Source organism: Petaurus breviceps, unplaced genomic scaffold, assembly GCF_028583685.1.
Source record: "Petaurus breviceps papuanus isolate PSGF00001 unplaced genomic scaffold, PetGlider_PUasm1.0 80, whole genome shotgun sequence".
Taxonomy (NCBI): Eukaryota; Metazoa; Chordata; class Mammalia; order Diprotodontia; family Petauridae; genus Petaurus; species Petaurus breviceps.
In genome coordinates, this window is record NW_027186540.1 from 15,552,389 (window position 1) to 15,572,697 (window position 20,309).

The window sequence follows — 20,309 nt, forward strand, 5'->3', positions numbered from 1 at the left end:
TAGTAAGCAGCACCAGGGAATTAAACCATAGTCTTCTGATTCCAAGTCAAATATTCTTTTGCTACTTTCTATTTCTTCTAGTAGCCTAGTTGATATACTGCAGAAGGAACTGAACCATTCATATTTATATTTATGTCCATAGTTACCATATAATATAAGTGCATATTATATGCAGCAGGCATTCTCACTGTAAATAAAACCAGGAGACATAAAAAAAATTACAGTTAGTTGGAAGTATGGCTCACATGTTCTCCTTGGAAGAGGAATAAAAGATTTGGCAGAGATGGCTCCATTGAGTTCAGAAAGGAAGCTAAAAACATAATTTCATGGGAAAATTGGTCATCTTGCTTTGCAGTACTTTTCATGAGCATAAGAAAACAGACCACCGTGAAGATAATTGCACACAATATGCCAGCATCTGTTGCAGAGGATTAAAAAGTAGGGAATTTCTGCAAAAATAAATGACAAGATAGCCAAAATAAGTAAACCGAGTTTGGTTCTTGGTTACTTCAATATGACGGTGATCATAGAGTCTGACAGCAAAAAAATGTTTGAAAATATGATTTAAGAATAAAAAAAGCTTTAAAATGTGGCTAACACTGATTCTTGGGTCCTCTGCAACCATTACTGCAGAAATGGAAAAGGGACCAGATAGATAATCTTGTATTTTTCTTTATTTCAGGTTTTATGAAAGGGAGGAAAGATGGGATGGTCATGTGGCAAGGGTAAGGGATGACAGGGTGACAGGCCTTATCCTCACAATCTGAAGAGAATGCCAAAAAAAAAAAAAAAAGTCTGCCGCATATAGACTGGAACCCTATGGAAGTTATGGGGAGAAAAGGAAAAGGAAAGAGTGTATAGCCCAGGATAGTCAGGTGTGGATGAACTTCAATCTGTATTATTGGAGTGAACTTCCAAACTATCAATTTATCAAGATCACAGATCCATTTGAGCTAAGTTTGAAAACTGGGAAAGATAGAAATAAAAATTATAGTTTTAATTACCATGATATAATTAAGAAGTTTAACCAATGTAGAAATGTTTATAATAATGTTTAGTCAATAAGTATTCATTAAATGATTACTTTATTCCAGGCACTGTGTTAATCTCTGAAGATACAAAAATATTCAGATACAAAAAAAATAGCAACAAACAAACAAAAAAAACTCCACATAGTCTAAGGATCTCACAGTCTAACAGGGGTGACAATATGCAAACAAAAATGAAAAAATAAGAGATAAACAGGATAAATTAGAATAATCTTAGAGAGAAGGCTCTAAGGTTAAGGAGGTCTGAGAAAGACTTCTTGTAAAAAGTAAGCCTTTCACTTAGGCTTGAAGGAAGCATGGTGCAACAGAAAAATCCCTGGCTCCAGAGTTAGAAGATCAAGATTCAAATCCCACTTCAGGCAACTAGTAATGGTGTGTCCTTGGGAAAATAACTTTTTTTCCTTTTTCAAATGCTTTATTAACTTCTGATTTACATCATTAATTTCTGGCAGATTTTGAGTTACAAATTTTCTCCCCATTTTTCCCCTACCCACTGCCCCCAAATAGCAGTCCCACAGGATATCCCCTCCTCCAATCTATTCTCTCCCATATTTTCTCCCATTCCCCTTTCTCCATATTTTATTTTTGCTTTTTTTTTTGGAGGGCAGTTGGGGTTAAGGGACTTGCCCAAGGTCACACGGCTAGTTTTTGTGTTAAGTGTCTGAGGCCCAATTTGAACTCATGTCCTCCTGACTCCCAGGCCAGTGCTCTATTCACTGTGCCACCTAGCCGCCCCCTCCCATACCACTTTCGACTTTTCCAGTAGGGCAGGTGGATCTCTATGCCCCAGTGCCTGTATATCTTATTTCCCAATTACATGTAAAATAGTATTAATAATAGTGCATATGTATGTATGTCTGTATATATATATATATATATATATATATATATATATATATATATATTTAAACATTTGATTTTGAAACTTTGAATTCCAGATTCATTCCCTTCCTCCTTTGTTACCCACCCTTACTGGGAAGATAAGCAGTTCAGTAAAGGTTGTACATGTGTAGCTAATGCAAACATTAACATAGTAGATATATTGTAAAAGACTGACTATATTTCCCTCCCTCCTTTCCCACCTCCCACTTGTTCTATTCTCTACTTTGATCCCGTACCTTTCCAAAAGTGGGTGCTTCCAACTTCTCTTCCCCTTAGCCTGATCTCCCTTCCATCATGTCCCCTCTCATCCCCTTCCCCCCTACTCTCCTGTAGGGTGAGATACCCTATTTAGTGTGTATTTCATTCCCTCCCCAAGCTAAATTCAATGAGAATAAGATTGATCCATTCCCTTTTGCCTTCCTATTCTTCCTCTCCATTGTAACCATTCTCCCTTGCCTCTTCTATATGAGATAGTTTGCTCCATTCTCTCTCCCCATCTCCTCTCATTATGTTCCTCTCTCACCTCTTAATTTCACCTTTTAAGTGTCATCCCTTCCTATTAAATTGGTCCTGTGCCCTCTATCTATGTATACCCATTAACATATATACACACATTCACATAAGTATTCATATGCCCATATACCCTCACATACAGACATATATTTCTATTACCTTCAACTATTTTCATACTGAGAAAAGTTTCATCAGTTACAATTATTGTTTTTCCATGTATGAATGTCAATAGTTCAACTTTGATTAGTTCCTTATGATTTCTTTTCCCTGTTTACCTTCTCATGCTTCTTTTGCTTCTTGTATCTGAATGTCAAATTTTCTATTCAACTCTGGTTTTTTCATCAAGAATGCTTGAAAGTCCTCTATTCCACTGAATGACCATATTTTCCCCTGAAACATGATACTCAGTTTTGTTGGGTAAGTGAGTCTTGGTTTTAATCCCAACTCCTTTGACCTCTGGAATATCACATTCCAAGCCCTTCGATCCCTCAGTGATCCTGGGTTATCCTGATTGTGTTTCCACAATATTCAAATTGTTTCTTCTTGGCTGCTTGAAATATTCTCTCCTTGATCTAGGAATTCTGGAACCTGGCTATAATATTCCTAGGAGTTTTCTTTTTGGGATCTTTTTCAACAGGTGATCGATGGATTCTTTCAACCTCTATTTTGCCCTCTGGTTCTAAAACATCAGGGCAGTTTTCCTTGAGGATTTCTTGGAGGATGATTTCTAGGTTCTTTCTTTGATCATGGCTTTCAGGTAGTCCAATAATTTTAAAATTATCTCTCCTGGATCTATTTTCCAGGTCAGTGGAAAATTTTTCCCATGAAATATTTCACATTACCTTCTATTCTTTCATTTGTTTGTATCTGTTTAACAGCATCTTGATTTCTCATAAAGCCATTAGCTTCCATTTGCTCCAATCTAATTCTGAAGCAACGATTCTCCTCAGTGAGCTTTTGAGATTCTTTTTTTCATCTGGCAAATTCTGCTTTTTAAGGCATTCTTCTCCTCATTGCCTTTTTGTGCCTCTCTTGCCATTTGAGTCAGTCTGTTTTTTAAGGTGTTATTTTCCTCAGTCAGGCCGTTGACTTTCATTTCATAATTTTCTTGCATCATTCTCATTTCTCTTCCCAATTTTTCCTCCACTTCTCTTATCTTCTTCTTAAGGTCCTCTATGGCCTGTAACCAGCTCATATTTTCCTTTGAAGCTTTTGGTGCAGGAGTTCTGACTTCACTGTCTTCCTCCTGTTCCATGCTTTGATCCTTTTTATTCCCAAAATAGGAGTCTAATGTTGGGTTCTTCTGTTTGCTTTGTTTCCTTTTCCTGGTCTTGGGCAAATAGCTTAACCAGTCTGAGTCTGACTTTCCTCATATGTAAAATGTGAGATTCTCCTAAGTGGTCTTGTTCTAGGATAATAATATCATAGTATTATCTAGGTAGTACAGGAGTGAGAATTCTGGGTCTGTTATCAGGAAGATGAGTTTAAATCTGGCCTCAAACACTTGCCAGCTATGTGATGCTGGACAAATACCACCTGACCCATTTTTTTTCATGTTACAAAAAGCATAATAAAACACCTATATCCCAGGGCTGTTTCAGGCTAAAGTGAGATCATTTTATAAAAGCCCTTTGCAAACCTTAAAGAGCTATACACCTATTTTTGTTGTTATTCATTATTGTTATTTTCTAAGAACCAGGAACAACCACATCTGATAGTTACAATACCTTCTTTTTTTGGAGGGGGGAAGGCAAGGCAATTGGGGTTAAGTTACTTGCCCAAGGTCACACAATTAGTAAGTGTGTCAAGTGTCTGAGGCTGAATTTGAACCCAGGTCCTCCTGACTCCAGAGTCAGTGCTCTATTCACTGCACTACCTATCTGACCCAATACAAGAGAGAGAGAGAGAGACAGAGAGACAGAGAGAGAGACAGAGAGAGAGAGACAGAGAGAGAGAGAGAGAGAGAGAGAGAGAGAGACAGAGAGACAGAGAGAGAGACAGAGAGAGAGACAGAGAGAGAGACAGAGAGAGAGAGAGACAGAGAGACAGAGAGACAGAGACAGAGAGACAGGGAGAGAGAGAGACAGACAGACACAGAGAGAGAGATGTGAAGTAGATACCTTTTAAAATTCCTTCAATTTAGTTCTTTATACTTCTTTTTAAGGAAAGACTTTTGTATATCTATCATTTCTAAATATAAATATAGTAAATTCTATGAGTCAGAAAACTCTTAAACCATGTAAAGTATCCTTTTCTGTCACCCATAACCTATATTAAATTGCAATTATTTACAACCAGACTTTTCCTCCCCATGACTCGGAGGTTAAAGCACTCCCTTTGCTAAAAGGAAAGACTTTCTGGTATACTATACAACCTAATCTCCCCCATTCTTCCTCCTCAAAACTTCCTTCAAAATGTGGTGGTAAATTTTGTTTCTCTTCTCTTCCTCTTAAAACGATGTATTTTTAATATCTCAGGAAGAAAGCAATGTTAGCTTTTGATAGTCCTGAGAATTTAAACAAATTCAAAAACAATTGTAGAGTCCTAAAATAAATGGAAAGATTATAATGATTAGAATCACATAATAACACATATTTATGGAGAATTTGACTATATTGTTTCTGTTCTCACATCTGGATCCAATAAAAAAAAGGATTTTGCTTAAAATGTCCTCCTAAAATTTCTGTAGTGTCATGAGAGGCAGTGTATACAGTCATAATCCTCAATGTGTAGTGTCATTAAAGAAAAGTGACATTATTACTTTCCAGGGAAACAGGGAATCTGATATATAGGCTGAGGTGGCTTCTTTTAAACTCTAAAACTAGAATCACTGGTAGAAATAAAAAAAAGTGATTTGTTTTGTTTTGACATTTTCCTAGGACCTATCCTAACATGGAAAACTAAAGTTGAATGTGGCCCACTTCCTGCATTATACCTGCTTCTCTTCCTCCTCCTCCTCTTTCTCCTCTTTCTACCTAAACCAAAGGTTCTTAATCTTTTTGTGTATGTCATGGACTCCCTCAGTAGTATAGTGAAGCCTTTCTCAGAATAATGTTGGTAATGGCATAAAATAAAATATTTAGTATTAAGAAGGAAACAGTAATGCTGAAATATAATTATCAAATATCTAGATTTATAACCCATGACCTAAACATCTCTATTAAAAAAAGATTCTTTTTAAAAATCTAAAGAAAAAATAAAATCTTAGAGCACACAACAATTGTGAATTGTACATTCTAATTATTTTTCTTGTACAACTTTGGCACCAACATTTTGTAGACCACAGATCTTATATTTGCCATAATCCAAGTTGCTCTTGTGATATTTTGCTCACTGTGGTGGACTTGTTCAGTATTTCCATTGGATGAATTTTCTATTGATCTTTATTAGTTCGTGTCAAATCACATAAAACATTTTTTGGGTTGAATCATATGTCTTTCCTATATGAAGAAGAACTTTGGTATACGTTTTTCTGTTTTTTTTTTAAATATTAGATTTAATACTGATATAACATTGCTCTCAACAAACCTATCTACCAGAAGAGGGAGCATTTGAATCAGTAACTAGAAAATGAAATAATTTTGAGATAAATAATTCTAGAGCCCTTCCCTTTAAAAAAAATATTTTCAAGATTTTTATCACCTTAATTTCCAAATGTATCACTCCTTACTTATTTTTCATTTTATTGTCCCTTGTAACAAAGAATGAAAAAGAGAAAAAGACCAGTTTAGGAGAAGCAACCAACACATCAACAATGTCTGAAATTATATTGCAGTGATCCATATCCATATTTCCCAAACTCTTAAGGGAGACATTAAAAAAAATTCTGGGGCAGCTAGATGGTGAAGTGAATAGAGCACCAGCCCTGGAGTCAGGAGGACCTGAGTTCAAATCTTGCCTCAGACACTTGACACATACTAGTTCTGTGACCTTGGGCAAGTCACTTAACCCCAATTGCCTTGACTTTCCCCACTCCAAATTAAAAACAAAATCTTCTCTAGTATCAAGCTTGGTAATTATATAGCATTCAGTATCTTTCCTTTTTGCTGCTGTTTGTTCCTGCTGTGGTCATTGTGTATAATGTATAACGTTATGTATATGTTTGTTTCACTCAGCAACAATTCATAATTCTTCATATTTGGAACTTCTTGTGATACATTAATATTTCACTGCATTCCCGTACTTTTTTGTTATGGAGTCATTTCCATCATGCCCTCTTCTTTGTGACTCTATTTTGGGGTTTTCTTGGAGTGGGTTGCCATTTCTTTTTCTAGATAATTTTACAAATGAGAAACTGAGGCAAACAATTTTAAGTGGTTTGCTTAGGAACACACATCTAGTTAGTTTCTGAGGCCAGATTTGACTTTTTGAAGAGTCTTCCTGGTTCTAAACCCAGTGTTGCATCCCCTGCACCACCAAGCTGCCCTTTGCATTTCCATACCTTTATTTACTTAGTCATTCCCCAATTGATAGTCATCTATTTTTTCTAGTTCTTTGCTACCACAAAAGTCTTATTATAAAAATTTTTCTTCATGTAGAACATTTCTTTCTATCTCTGACGTCTTTGATGTATATGCTTTACATTGTACATTGGGGTGTCTGGGTCAAAGACAATGAATAGTTTATTCATTATTTTTTCCTTAGCATAATTCCAAACTTCCAAAATCTTTGGGGTATTTTAAAGTTCAACCAACAGTCCCTTAGTGTGCTTGCCAGAGAAGGGTCTTCAACATCTATTTAATAATGCACTCACAAAATTGTAAGATAAAATATGTGGGTTTGGAAGTTAGCAGTGGTTCCAAACCATTGTGAACTGTACCAACAAAATCTTAAAGAATATCAGATTTGGAGTCAGAAGACCTAGACTGAAATCTTGTTTTCCTTTTTATTACACACATTTAAAGGGCTCTACTACTTCATATTCACATCTCTAAATTGAAAGGCCTGAATGAAATGTTTTTCTTCGTTCCATTCTAGTTCTAAATTTCTTCCATTCTCACTTTTTTGAGTAATGTAGACATTTGACCTCTTGCTAACTGGAAACACTACCTATGATCCCCCACAAAACAACCACATTTAAATATAATAATAACAAAACCCAGAAAGCATTAATAGAAAAGAAATTACCATTAAAAATAAGTTCAAAATGAGTAAAATACCTAGGTAGCAATCTCACAAAGTACATTCCACATTTTTTTTTGAGGGGGGAAGGCAAGATAATATGGGTTAAGTGACTTGCCCAAAGTCACACAGTTAGTCAAATGTCAAGTGTCTGAGGCCAGATTTGAATTCAGGTCCTCCTGATTCCAAGGCCAGTGCTCTATTCACTGTGCCACTTAGCTGCCCCACATTCTACTTTCTATCTATTAAATTACAAATCACTCTTTAAAGAAATCAAAAACAACTTTAAAAGCTAGAGGAATATTCAATACTGATGGCAAGGCCATGCAAATATAATAAAAAACCAAAAGTTAATAGTATAACAATCACACTAATTAAGGAATTATTTATAAACATTGCAAAATAATAATTCTTTTGGAAGAACGAATGATCTATATTATCAAAGAAAATCATGAAAAAAGCTAGAAATGAAGGGAAAAACCATATTTCTAGGTTCAAAACTCTATTGTAAAGTATCAGTCATTGAAACTTTTTGATACTTAATTTAAAAAATTAGAAAAGTAGATCAGTGGAACTATGTAAACAAGAATAAATCACACAATGGAAGTCAATAACATAAAAATTTATATCACCATGATCTCCCTACTTGAAATGATGTGTCAGGAAAACTATTAAGCAGTCTGGCAGAAAGCATTCTTAGTTAAAGACCCTGTGAGGTAGCTGCTACCATTATCCTCATTTTAAAGTTGAGAAAACTGAGGCAGACAAAAGTTAAGTGACTAGAGCAGAGTTAAAGATGCTAAATTTGAACTCAGGTCTTCCTTACTCCAGGTTCAGTACTCTATTGACTGGAACCGTTTAGCTGCCTCTGTGATGAAGAATAAGCTTAACCTTAAATAAGATGTATGAGAGTATCCTAACCTCATTTCCTTTTAGAGAAGTCAGGTACCACGAGCATGAAATATAGCATATAACATCAGATTTTTAAAAATTTTATCAGTATTTGTGATTTTTTTCCTACTTAAAAAGTTTCTTTGATATGAGATAGTTCCCTAGGAGGAGGAAGGGACAAGTATTGGGGAAATCTAGGTGATGGAGACAAATATGTATCACTGAAAATTTATTTAAAAAAAAAAAAGGAAACACAAAGTCTGTATCCAAATGTGACAACTCTCAGTGGATTTCTAGAATCACCCAATGTAGACCACATAGAATATTTAATTAAGTCTCTTTGGTGTACAGATAATCCTTCCTCATAATTTGCTGATTTCCCAAATTGGTCCCTATTTAAATGCTATTTCCGTGTTCTGCTTGGTACTTGGTAAAACAACAAAACAACAAAGAATATTATTCGAATATTGTTTTGCAAATATCTAATGTCATATGTCAAATCTCTTATATGTACATTGCTTCAGTTGATGAAATGTATCAAAAAGAATAAGTTTAAAAGTTAAAATAAAATTTTGGTGGCAGAAATAAACTATCAGGATGTCTTATTTCAAACTATTTTATTTCTATTAGCAAAACCTTGCTTTCCATTTGTATTAAAAACAAATGGAAAAATGTCACATAATATGGCAAGTATTCATTATTCTCAATAAATAAAATATATATAATATATGTATATGCCACACAGAATACAGAATTAGATTTGTTCCCTGCCCACTAAGTTAGCATGCTAATCAAATCATTGCTTGATTATAATATAGCTTTCATCTCTGTAGCTCAAACTATTTTTAGTTTCACAATTATTAAAACCATGCTTTAAAGCATTATTAACTTCAGCTCTAGTGAGTGTCATAAGATTAACATAGACGTTAAGCCAGGATAACTGAAATGACCCCCCAAAAACCCATGTTTACTGGCCATGCCATTATTATTAGCAATTTTATTTTTTCATCACCAGGTTTCATTTTCCTTATTTAACTTTTTCTGGTTAATAATTGTTGACTTTCAAATAAGCAATAGCACAACAATTAAATGGGTAAGAACTTTATCACCAGTATTCATTAAAGGGAGAAAGAAGCAACTTGGTTTTGTGATTGACTTTTATTCTTTTAAACTCTGTATCTAGGCATGACAAAGTGCACTGCCATACTAGGGTCCCCGATGTACTTGAGTGTGAGTACTTTACTAAACAAAGAGATTTGATTGTGACTGAAAGTCATCTTTGATCAAATAAAATCACCAAATTTATGGCAGTGATTTACTTAAAATGCAGTAGTTTGTCCACATACTCGCCTAAGATCCATAGTCAAATTCACTTGACATATCTATATCATTTGCAACTGAAAATATTGATAGTCCTGAAATATCTGTGTCAATAGCATTGCAACTGGAAGGGAGTATTCAAATATGTGTACCTGATGCACATTTAAGTTTTAGACTAGTAAAATTCTATTTTATTATAAAAAGAAAGTTCAAGTAGTATTGTCAAGTGAGAAAGTTCAAGGTTCATAGAAGAGATAAGTAATGGATGATAAATTGATTTATAAATCGCCTATCTGTACACACACACACACACACACACACACACACACACACACACACACGAGGACCATCTCCAGTCATCCTGATCTATATCTTGCCACTGGACCCAGATGACTTTGGAGAAGAAAGTCATGCTGGTGACTTTGCACAACCCTCCCTCACTTAAATCCAGTTCTCCTAAAAGTCCTGATATCATGATCCTCGTCAAGAGTAGAAAGAGGAGCTGCCCCACTGGGGACCCAAGTGGAACTGGTCAGTTGGTCAACATACCTCTTTTCTTTTTTTTTTTTTATCTCCCCTTCCCTCCCCAGCTTTAAACCCAAATCACACTCATTGACTGGTCAACAATAGATCTGAGGTCAAGTCCCACTTGGTGACTGTTTGGGCCCTAATTGACTCAGAGTGAATGTAAATAGCAATTGTTTCTGTTTTTACCAGAAATCCTGAGGGTCTTACCCTACCAGATTGATTTTTGACTAGGTTAAGAGGCCCTTCTCTGCCTTTTTTCTTACCTAGCCTTAATCACTGAATAGGTTTTGCCTCAGTCAAACTGAGACCTGTTAAAGGTTAGCTTAAAAAGGCCAAAGTCTCCTACTATATCCAAGGTCATCTCCAGTTGTGCTGATCTATATCTCACCATTGGACCCAGATGATTGTGAAGGAGATAGTGAAGCTGGTGACTTTGCACAGAACTTCCTCACTTAAATCTAATTCACTTACATGTCATGGCATCATCTCCCCAATGTCATGTCTTCTTCAAGGATGAAGGATAAACAACACACACACACACACACACACACACTTATGGAGCTATCTATTCTGCAATATTAGAAACATATTAGCTTCTAGGTATTATGGTTCAAATGAAAGTATCTCTAACTTCATATAAACTTTCAAGGAAAGTTACCAACAATAATGTAACTGAAAATAGTTCATCTATTGGTTGTGCTATACCTATATGTCAATTCTGTGAGTGATGAAAAAGAATTCAACAGTTATATTATAGGAATAATATATCTGTAAGCAAGGCATACAATTAGGACAGGTCTTAGAGCCCAGGGTATTATAAAATTAGGCCAAAGGAATGAAAACCATGCTCCAAGAAAGTAAAGAAAGATTTTAGTAACAACTAAATATTGAAACATCATTAGTAAAGTATCATACTTTTTTAAGCTCAATGACACTCACTGCTTTCAGACTAATTATCCCAGTGATGGCATCTACAGGATGGAATTGCAGGAATCTGTAAAATATTGTTGAACATTCCTTTAGAAGGTAGGTTAAAAGTGACAGGAATTTAAAAAATCTCTGATTTTCTTTGAGGTTGTTTAGGAACAATTTTGTTTCCTCTGCAACAATGAAAAGATTAGAGGCCATTCATAGTACAAATTGGGGATAAGTGTGTTGGAACAGGTTCACAGAAATAAATAAACTTTTTTTTCTTAGAAACCTAAAATAAAATCAAGAGAAATTCCTTATTTCTTTTTCAGACAGTTCAGTAAAAAAAAAAGTTTTCATATGCATGAATCTCATCTTGGTTTATTTGGTACTAAAAAAAAGAAAGATGAACCTGGTCCTTGACTTTCTTTTCCTCCATCTTCTTCTCTATTTTTGACTTTTATATTATTAAAAATTTTTACTTTTATTTGGCACATTTCACTCTATATTTATAAAAGGCTGGTTTATTTCCTATTGTCCCTAAGATATCTTATCTTAACCTGGATAGCTTCTAGCTTCCATCTCTTTTAATTTCTTATAGTCCCTACTTATTTCATAAACTTATATTCTTCTAGCTCTTTCTTAGGCCTCCTTTCATGTGACTCTACTACCCTTGCTTACCTTTTTTTCTTTTTTTTGCTTTTTGGAGGGGAGAAGGCAGGTCAGTTGGGGTTAAGGGACTTGCCCAAGGTAACACAGCTAGTGTGTTAAGTGTCTGAGGCTGAATTTGAACTCAGGTCCTCCTGACTCCAGGACCTCTATTCACTGCACCACTTAGCCAACCTCTTACTTTTTCTGAAGTCCCATAATTTTATGGTAATGTCCTTATTAGTTACTTAGATGGCTCATGAATTCTCTCCACTAATCAGACCTACTTTCTTTAACTAGAAGGTAAAATAGTGCAGAGACAGGAATGAAAAGATCATTCCCAACCACTGATCTCAGTTACATTACTCAATCTGACATTCCTATTATATTTCTAAGAGGTTCCTCCCTTTTCTAATATTTACTGATGTGGTGATATTACTCAGTCATGTACGAATCTTTCTGACCCCTTTTAGGGTCATTCTTAGCAAAGATACTGGGGTAGCTTGCCATTTCCTTCTCCAGTAAGTATCAGTAATGTTAAGGGAATTTGAAGATATTCTCTGCCCATTAATAGGCACATAGAGCCCTGGCCCAGAGCTAATTGGGTTACTGGGAGTTTCCAATTAAATGCTGGGGCATGTGGGTTCTCAAGCTCCTTGACCCTCAACCAATCAGATGCCAAGTCTTTGCTATGTATTCTGGGAGGTTAGTATTTTGCTTTGGGGGTTTGCTCATAAGAAGGATCTTTTGACTTCCTGGTCGAGACTCTGAGTAGTGATTTGTTCAGAGCCCCCTGACTACTCAGATGTATGTGTTTCCTCACTCCAGTGATATATAAAATATATAGCAATATTGCTATATTCAGACCACTGGAGCCCTGTCTGTTGGTCTTTGTGCTAATTTTCTATACTCACTTCTTTCTCTGTAATTAAAGTAGGATTGTTAACCGCATTAAAGCTGTATTTCCTTCATAAAGCAGATCAAAAGGACCTGTGCTACAAGCCATTCTGGGTGTGCTAGGGTGCTTGCTGTTACACTGTCTGAAGGCATTTTTGAACTCAGGACTTTGGGACTATAGGTCTAGCATTCTATCTGCTGTGCTTTCACACTGAGCTTATAATAATAGGAAATGACTGAACCCCAGCTTGTTACCTATGCGACACTGATAAAGTAATTTTACCTCCCTCAGTTTCATCATTTGTAAAATAAGACAGTGAAGTAGATGATATCTAAAGTCCCTTTGAGGGGCGGGCAGGTAGCGCAGCGAGTAAGAGCACTGACTCCAGTGTTGGGATGACCTGGGGATCAAATCCGGGCTCAGATGCTTAGCACCACACCCAGAAATAACTGGCTGTGTAACCTTGAGCAAGTTACTTAACCCTGATTGCTTTAAAAAAAATAAATAAAGCCCCTTTGAGTTCTAGATATATATTTCTGATTTTTTTCTAGAACATTTATAATCAATAATAATTATAAAAAGTAGAATATAAATCGAGAGATAGAAAGATTGTATGCTATAGTTGATACCATTATATTTAGAGCCAAGAGTCCTGGTTTCAAATTTGAGCTTTGATATGAGCTGTTTTTCTGGATCAAAATCACTTTTTTCCCTCTAAGCCTTAGTTTCCTTGTCTGTAAAATAAGGATATTTTATTGTATTTGTTTAGTCATTTTAAAGCCATATCTGACTCTCTGTGACTCCCTTTTGTGGTTTTCTTGGCAAAAATACTAAATTGATTTGCCATTTCCTTCTCCAGCTCATTTTACAGATGAGGAAACTGAGGCAAACAGGGTTCAGTGACTTGCCCAAGGTCACACAAATAGTAAATGTCTGAGACTGATTTGACCTCACAAAAATGATCCTGACTCCAGGCCTGGCCTCTTTCCACTGTGCCACTTAGCTGTTCCATAATATTTCATTACCTATCTTAGACAAGAATTATGAAGAAATTCCTTTTAAACTGTAAAACACTATAGAAATGACAGTTAATATCATTACTACCACCTTGGTACCTGTGAATGTCATCTTCCCTGACTATGTAGTGGGGAATAAAAGTCTAAAATTATTTATAAAGTGAATAAAATACTCTGGTTAGAAGATTATTTTGATTTTCGTGTTGTAAGTTGAGAGGAAGAGAAGATATATAAGAGAGGAAAATTCCATAGCCATCCAAGTTGATGTTATGTGGTGCCATGTTCAGTCCTTAAAGAAAAATAAAGAAAAGAAGGAAAACATTGTCATTAAGTGGTACATTAAAGGACTGGGAACGTAGTTGAGTGATGTTCTTGACCTCATTCCAAAAACTACAGTGAACACTATTAGAAGGGGAAAAAAAGAAAAAGGTTGACTATATACACTATTAAGTAAGTATATTTCACCCAAATTAGTTCTCTTTATACTGCATATTTTTTCAGATTCCTGAGCTCTGTCTATATGCAGTGAACTAGAACAACATTATAGTGTTATTTGCTATTGTTCACTAACAGTCATGCTAATAATGTTTGTAGATCACCATTAAGTTGAATTACCCAAGTTAAAGATTGATTGATCCCAGATTTACAGTTAGAAGAGACCTCAGAGGCCAGTTTTTGTTCCAGGATGTTCTCATCCAATCTCATGTTTACCTTTCTCCTTGATTGGTCCAAGGGGATCTTGGCAATAGAGAGAGGTCAGAAAAGGGGAAGATAAGAAAATTCCATATTAATTCCAAGCATCAGTCATAGGGGCAATGGTACCAGGGAGAAATGTGAATCATTACACTCTGTGTCCAAGGGTGTGGTTTCACATGCCTGAGGTAGATTTCCCAGTAAAGTTATATTGCTGTAAAGAAATAGTGATAGTCAAGGAAACCAAAATATGAATTGAATTATAGAGCAAAAGTGGGGAAGGTATCCTCTTAGGCCAGTCATAAAGTTCCTTATAAATCCTTAGCTTCTGTAACTAGATATGTTTTTTTTCCCTCATTGCTTTGGATAGTATATATATTTTTTGAGGCCTTCTGGCTCTAGTGGCCTATTTTTTTTGTCCCTGCTTGCTATCTTCTAGTCTTGTTCTCACTTTGGTAGGTGATTGTGGTTTTGGATATGATTGCTTTTGAAAAATTCCTTTGTTGGAAATGTGCCCTTTGTACAGTTTTCCTTGAGTGTTTTATTTGATTTTACTCAGACCTAAGTTCTGGGTTGTTTTATGTTATGTATCAAATGTTGCCTCAGTCCTGGGATAGCAATGAGAGAAATGAGACTAAGGAGTGAAATTTCTTAAGCAGTGTTTGTTATACAGAGGCCTTGGGCTTTCAGGAGCTAATCAAGCTAAATGATAAAGGCATAAGCCTTAATCTTGGGGACCAGGAATGAGGAATGGGGATAGGCTACATGAATTTTGGTCAATCTTTATTTAGAACAGAAGGCTGCTCTGATGATTTGACGAATTACTTCTTTCTACAGGCTATTACTGTTATTGATGTGAATGTATTACATGGGTAGGGACCTGGTGAGCTGAAGCCATAAATTCTTGCTGAATGGATTTAGAAAAAAAGTTATAATTGTTAATTTTGTTCTTTTCTAATTATTATCTATATCATCAACTGAATATTTCCATACCATGAACGTAAGTTTAGGCCCTATGTATACTTAGCTTTATACAACCCAATGGACCTACTTGCTTTTGAAGATAACAGGCATTCCAGTGTTGGACTCTGCAAGTGTACATGCTGTTTCCTCCTAATCACTGGAATGTTTTCCTTCCTCACTTTGTTCTCTTGGAACTTCTAGGTCTACACAAGGCCTAGGTTAAGAACTACTTTCTTTCAGAGGGTCTTTACTGATTGTCCCAATTATTAATGACTATCCTTCCAAATATTTTTGTAATTTATTTTATGTATCTTCAATTTACTTATTTGTGAATATTCTATGTCCCTTCAGGAGAATGTGTGATCCCTAAGAACATGGATTGTCTCACTTTGTATTTGTAGCCCCGGTTAGTAATGTAGCACCTAGTAGCACATAGTGAGATAGAAACCATGGTAGGGTAGGAGCCTGTGATTTTACTGATATAAGTGAAGCTCCCTCAGTCAATTGAAACTCCATAGCATCTTCTCTGCATCTTGCAGTTTTAGAGTACGTTGTGACCAGGGTCACTATCAGTATGTTTGGGACTTCACACGACATATTTCTGGCTGTAGGCCAGCTTTCTATCTATTTTACTGTGCTACTTTGTCACAGAATTCAATAAATGTATGGATTCATTGATTATAAGCCAAAGCATAAAAGAAAAAGAATATAATGTGATGGAAATAGTAAAGAGATTTACTTAGTTGAGATAGTATATATTATAGGAGCATAAAATACCAATATAATTCATTACATGCCCCCAACTCCTGATATTGTGAAGATTTCCATTAGCCTTGGGAATTGATAGGGCATGTCAACAGGGGCCATAGCAATGCAAGTCTCATCCAAGTAGTTTGTTGTCTGCCTCCTGTCAGTGGGAGCTATTTCCATGGAAAATCATACAGGCAGCAGAAGGGAGAGCCATGGAGCTGGCACAGGGACAGCTTCACAAAGCCAGTGTGTATTTAAACTGAGGCTGAAAACTGAAGAAACTCTTTGAGGAACTCAGAATGCTATTGCCATCACCTCAAATACCACTCCCCTTTTTAGAATGAGACAATCTCAGAATGCCAAGGGGAGATCAAGCCAATCATTGATAAACCATGACTTCAAAAATGCAAGATCATTTGGTGAATTGTAAATTGCCATAGCAAGCACAAGAATGATGTGTGCCCAAAAGTGATCTCAAAGATCTGAACAATGAAACTTATATCTAGAAAAAGAGATGGACCAGTCATATAGTAAGAGCAAGGGAGAAAGATTACCTGAGTTACTCATTAATTTTTTTTACTCATGAAATTTTAAAAGACTAACAAGAAAATTGCCCTCCTCACCTCCTTCAACATTAGGGAAGTCACAGATAAGAATCACATAGAATAAAGAGATACAGAGAAAACAGAACTCAAGTCACTGAGACTCATCAAAGCATTGGAAGAAGAGAACAATATTCCACTTGAAGAGACACACATTTATTTCTAACACATATTGTGTAACCTTTGCCAGATAATTGAATTTTCCATTGCCTCAGGCAAATCTATAACACTACAAATTTCAGAGAAGGTACAAATCTACACTGGCAAAGGAAATTCCCAACCAAGAGCTTCCTTTGTTAATGATGGAGCCAGTGTAGCCAGAAAAAAATCCAGTTGGTGCTAAAATGATGGTTCCTTTTAAAAATAGCCTTACAATGTGACTCTCATTAGAATTATGGGCCTTGTCTCAACAAACCATACATGTAGATTCAATATAAACTACCTAGCCAGGACCTAAAATGCCCTCAAAATCTTGCAGCAAAATTTTCATAAAAGCCTTTGCTTTCTTAAGGAAATGCCAGTTAACAAAATTAATTAATTCCCTTTTCTACTTTCCTGATTTTAATTGTGTTTTGCCTGTGGTAAGAGTCTTAGTGAAAAGAAAATTTAATGACAACTGAAAAACTTTGGTTTATTTTAAAATACTTGAATTCAAAACCAGCTAGCCTAAGATTTGCCACTGCTTCTGCCATCCCATAGGGCAAGCCCCTTCCCTCAAAATTGTCCCAGATAAATCTTGGATAGAATAGGGATATCAGTTATGTTAGGATCATATAGAATTGGAAGGAAACAGTTATTACAATACCATACTAATCTGAAGCATGAACGAATTACTTCAACAGTCAAATATCCCTTGTAAGTGGTTAACCAAGCTCCACTTAAAGATCACCAAGAATGGATAATTTACTCTTTCCCAAAGCAAGGTCATTTCCTTTTTTTTTTTTTAACAATTCTTATTGTTACAAAGTTCTACCTTACACTGACCCAAAATCTCTTTCCCTATAATTTCTACCCATTTGGTCTCAGTTCTGACCCCAAGAGCTTGAGCAGAATAAATTTCTAGGCAGATAGTTAAAGAAGGGAAATGGATATGAATAAACATTTATATAGTGTCTACAATGTGCCAAGCACTTTTCTAAGTATGTTTATTAAACAAATATTTCATTTGATATATTCATTTGATAGACTATACTTCAATTTAATTACCCTCCTTTTGAATCTTATATAATTGTTTTATTATTCATTATTTTGTAGGGCTTATGGGGTGTTCAAGAAGGACTAGGACCTCTGTGAGGCCATGCCCATTTCAGGGATATTCATCTACCATTGGTGTCTGTCTACCCGGTACTCAACTCTCATCTATGGCTCCAAGAAACTGCAGCTCCAAGCACAGTGGCCACACCCAGTAAACCAGCTTAGTAGTTGCTCTGAGCTAAATCAGTTTGAGAGTAATGGTGAGGTGTTAAACCCATTGGTGAGTTAAGGGGGTTTCTACTCCAAGCATGTGATTCTCCTGGTGGCATGGGTGGAGGAGGATGATCTGTTCCAGTGACCATGAAGGTGCCTGAAGCATTCTCTGTGGAGTGCTCAGAGCTTGGTCAGAATATTAAAGATTCCAAGATCATCTACTACATCGCAGGCCTTCAACAGTCAGCTTAACTTCTGTCTTGCCACTGGACTTCAGTGACTCTGAAAGAGAGAGTGAAGGTGACAAATTTCTGTAATTCAGCCTCACTTAAATTCCATTTACCCATGAGTCAAGACATTAACCTGAGATGCTATTGGTCTTCTTTGAAAATGAAGGACAAACAAATAACAATTATTTTATGCACTTAAAAACATTTAAAATAAGTCTGAGAAGGACTTACAACCTTAAGTTTCACTATATTGCCAAAGTGTAACATACACACAAAAACAGGTTAAGAACCTCTGTGCTAAGTGAAATGATATTAGACAATAAACAGGTATGTTTATCTCCTAAATTACTGGTTATGTTTCTGTACAATTTTATACACAAAATGAACCTTCATATACATAAGGAAAAGGAAAATGCAAGTAAAGGAAAATTCTGCCCCCTAAGACAAATGTATAAGCACTATTTTAATACCTTTCTGATTTTCTTGAGGTTGTGAAGATAACACCAAGCATAAAGTATGTCATATGCATTAAAAAATGGTATGTTTCCTTAGCAGATGGCTGGAAATAAATTCTTTTGGTAATTCTATTTCAGTAGAACATTCAAAATCTACACTCCTTGGATGGCATAATGTGCACATTTTAGATTTGGAGCCAAAGCAATGTAGTGTGAATTTGACAATATTTTATCTTATATGTTATGTTTGTAATATATGTTTGTAATGACTATGCCCTTGCCTCCTTCTATTCCTATACCCTTTGAAAAGTGCAAGGAATGAGAAAATAGAAAAGGAAAAATGAGTAACAAAGGCAATCAGTCATCTCAGACGCAGGTAAGGTAAATGAATTTTATAGGTAAACAGATTCCAAATTAACAGTGCGGTTTTGATTCTTTAATAAGGTCTAATCAATATTGAACAAGTAGTTTGTAATAACTTTTTGCAGAAATGCAAAGTATTATATAAACCCACCCTTAATTTGTATTTTCCAATTTGTGTTTGGGCCACCATGCTTCCAAGACCATGTTCTCAGTTGTTCGTGAGACCACCAAGGACTTCCACTAACCAAATTACCTATAACTTTTAATTGCTCAAAATTCCATTGTAATTACAGAGACATGACCTAAGCTAGTTTGAATAATGAAAGTAACAATTTTTTTAGCCTTATGTGGTTTTGGGGGGTATTGCAGGGAAATAGGTATAGAAAATATCTAAGTAATAAATTAAACACAGATATTTATTTTACATTCTATTAAATTTTATCTTTCAATTAACAACCCTAAAAATTTCCTTCCCAAGCAAGGCAAATGCTTATGTTGACTGCTTCCAAAAATTTTTCTTATTCTTGACATATATTCAATTAGGACTAAATATGTCCTAGTAAGGAAACTATATTAGTCTTCATCATTGGTCCTTAGGAATCATTGTGGCCATTACACTGATCAGAGCTCCTAAGCAAACTTGATAAATTTTACAAAGTTTTTACTGTAGAAATAATTCTTCTGTTTCTGCTCACTTCACTCTGCATTAGTTCATAACAAGGAACCCCAAGTTTCTCTGAAATTGTCTCTTCCTTTGTTACATGATAGTATATATTAATGTAAAATAATCGATTTAACCATTTCTCAAGGGCATTACCTTAATTTACAATTCTTTACTAACACAAAAAAATCTGCTATAAATAATTTTGTAAATATGGGTCCTTTTCCTTTGCTATCTTTAGAGTATAGACCTGGTAATGATATCACTAAGTTAAAGTCACAAGTTTGGGGGCTTATTTCCATATCATTTTCCAGAGTGACTAGACCAGTTCACAACTCTAACAAGAAAGAATTCATTAATATTTCTGCTTTCCTCCAGTCCCTTCAACTTATCAGATACATAAAATGTCA

The 20,309-nt window shown here is 35.5% G+C and overlaps 1 long non-coding RNA gene across 1 annotated transcript in view; it reads left to right on the forward strand.

Annotated features, from left to right (window-relative positions):
* The window catches only part of LOC138175950 (uncharacterized), a 69,627-nt gene extending 50,873 nt beyond the window's left edge, over positions 1 to 18,754 (forward strand). Inside the window, exon 4 of the long non-coding RNA XR_011172134.1 lies at positions 18,038 to 18,754. This is a non-coding gene — a long non-coding RNA (uncharacterized lncRNA). The remainder of the gene's footprint in view (positions 1 to 18,037) is intronic.
* Positions 18,755 to 20,309: the final 1,555 nt, after the last annotated feature.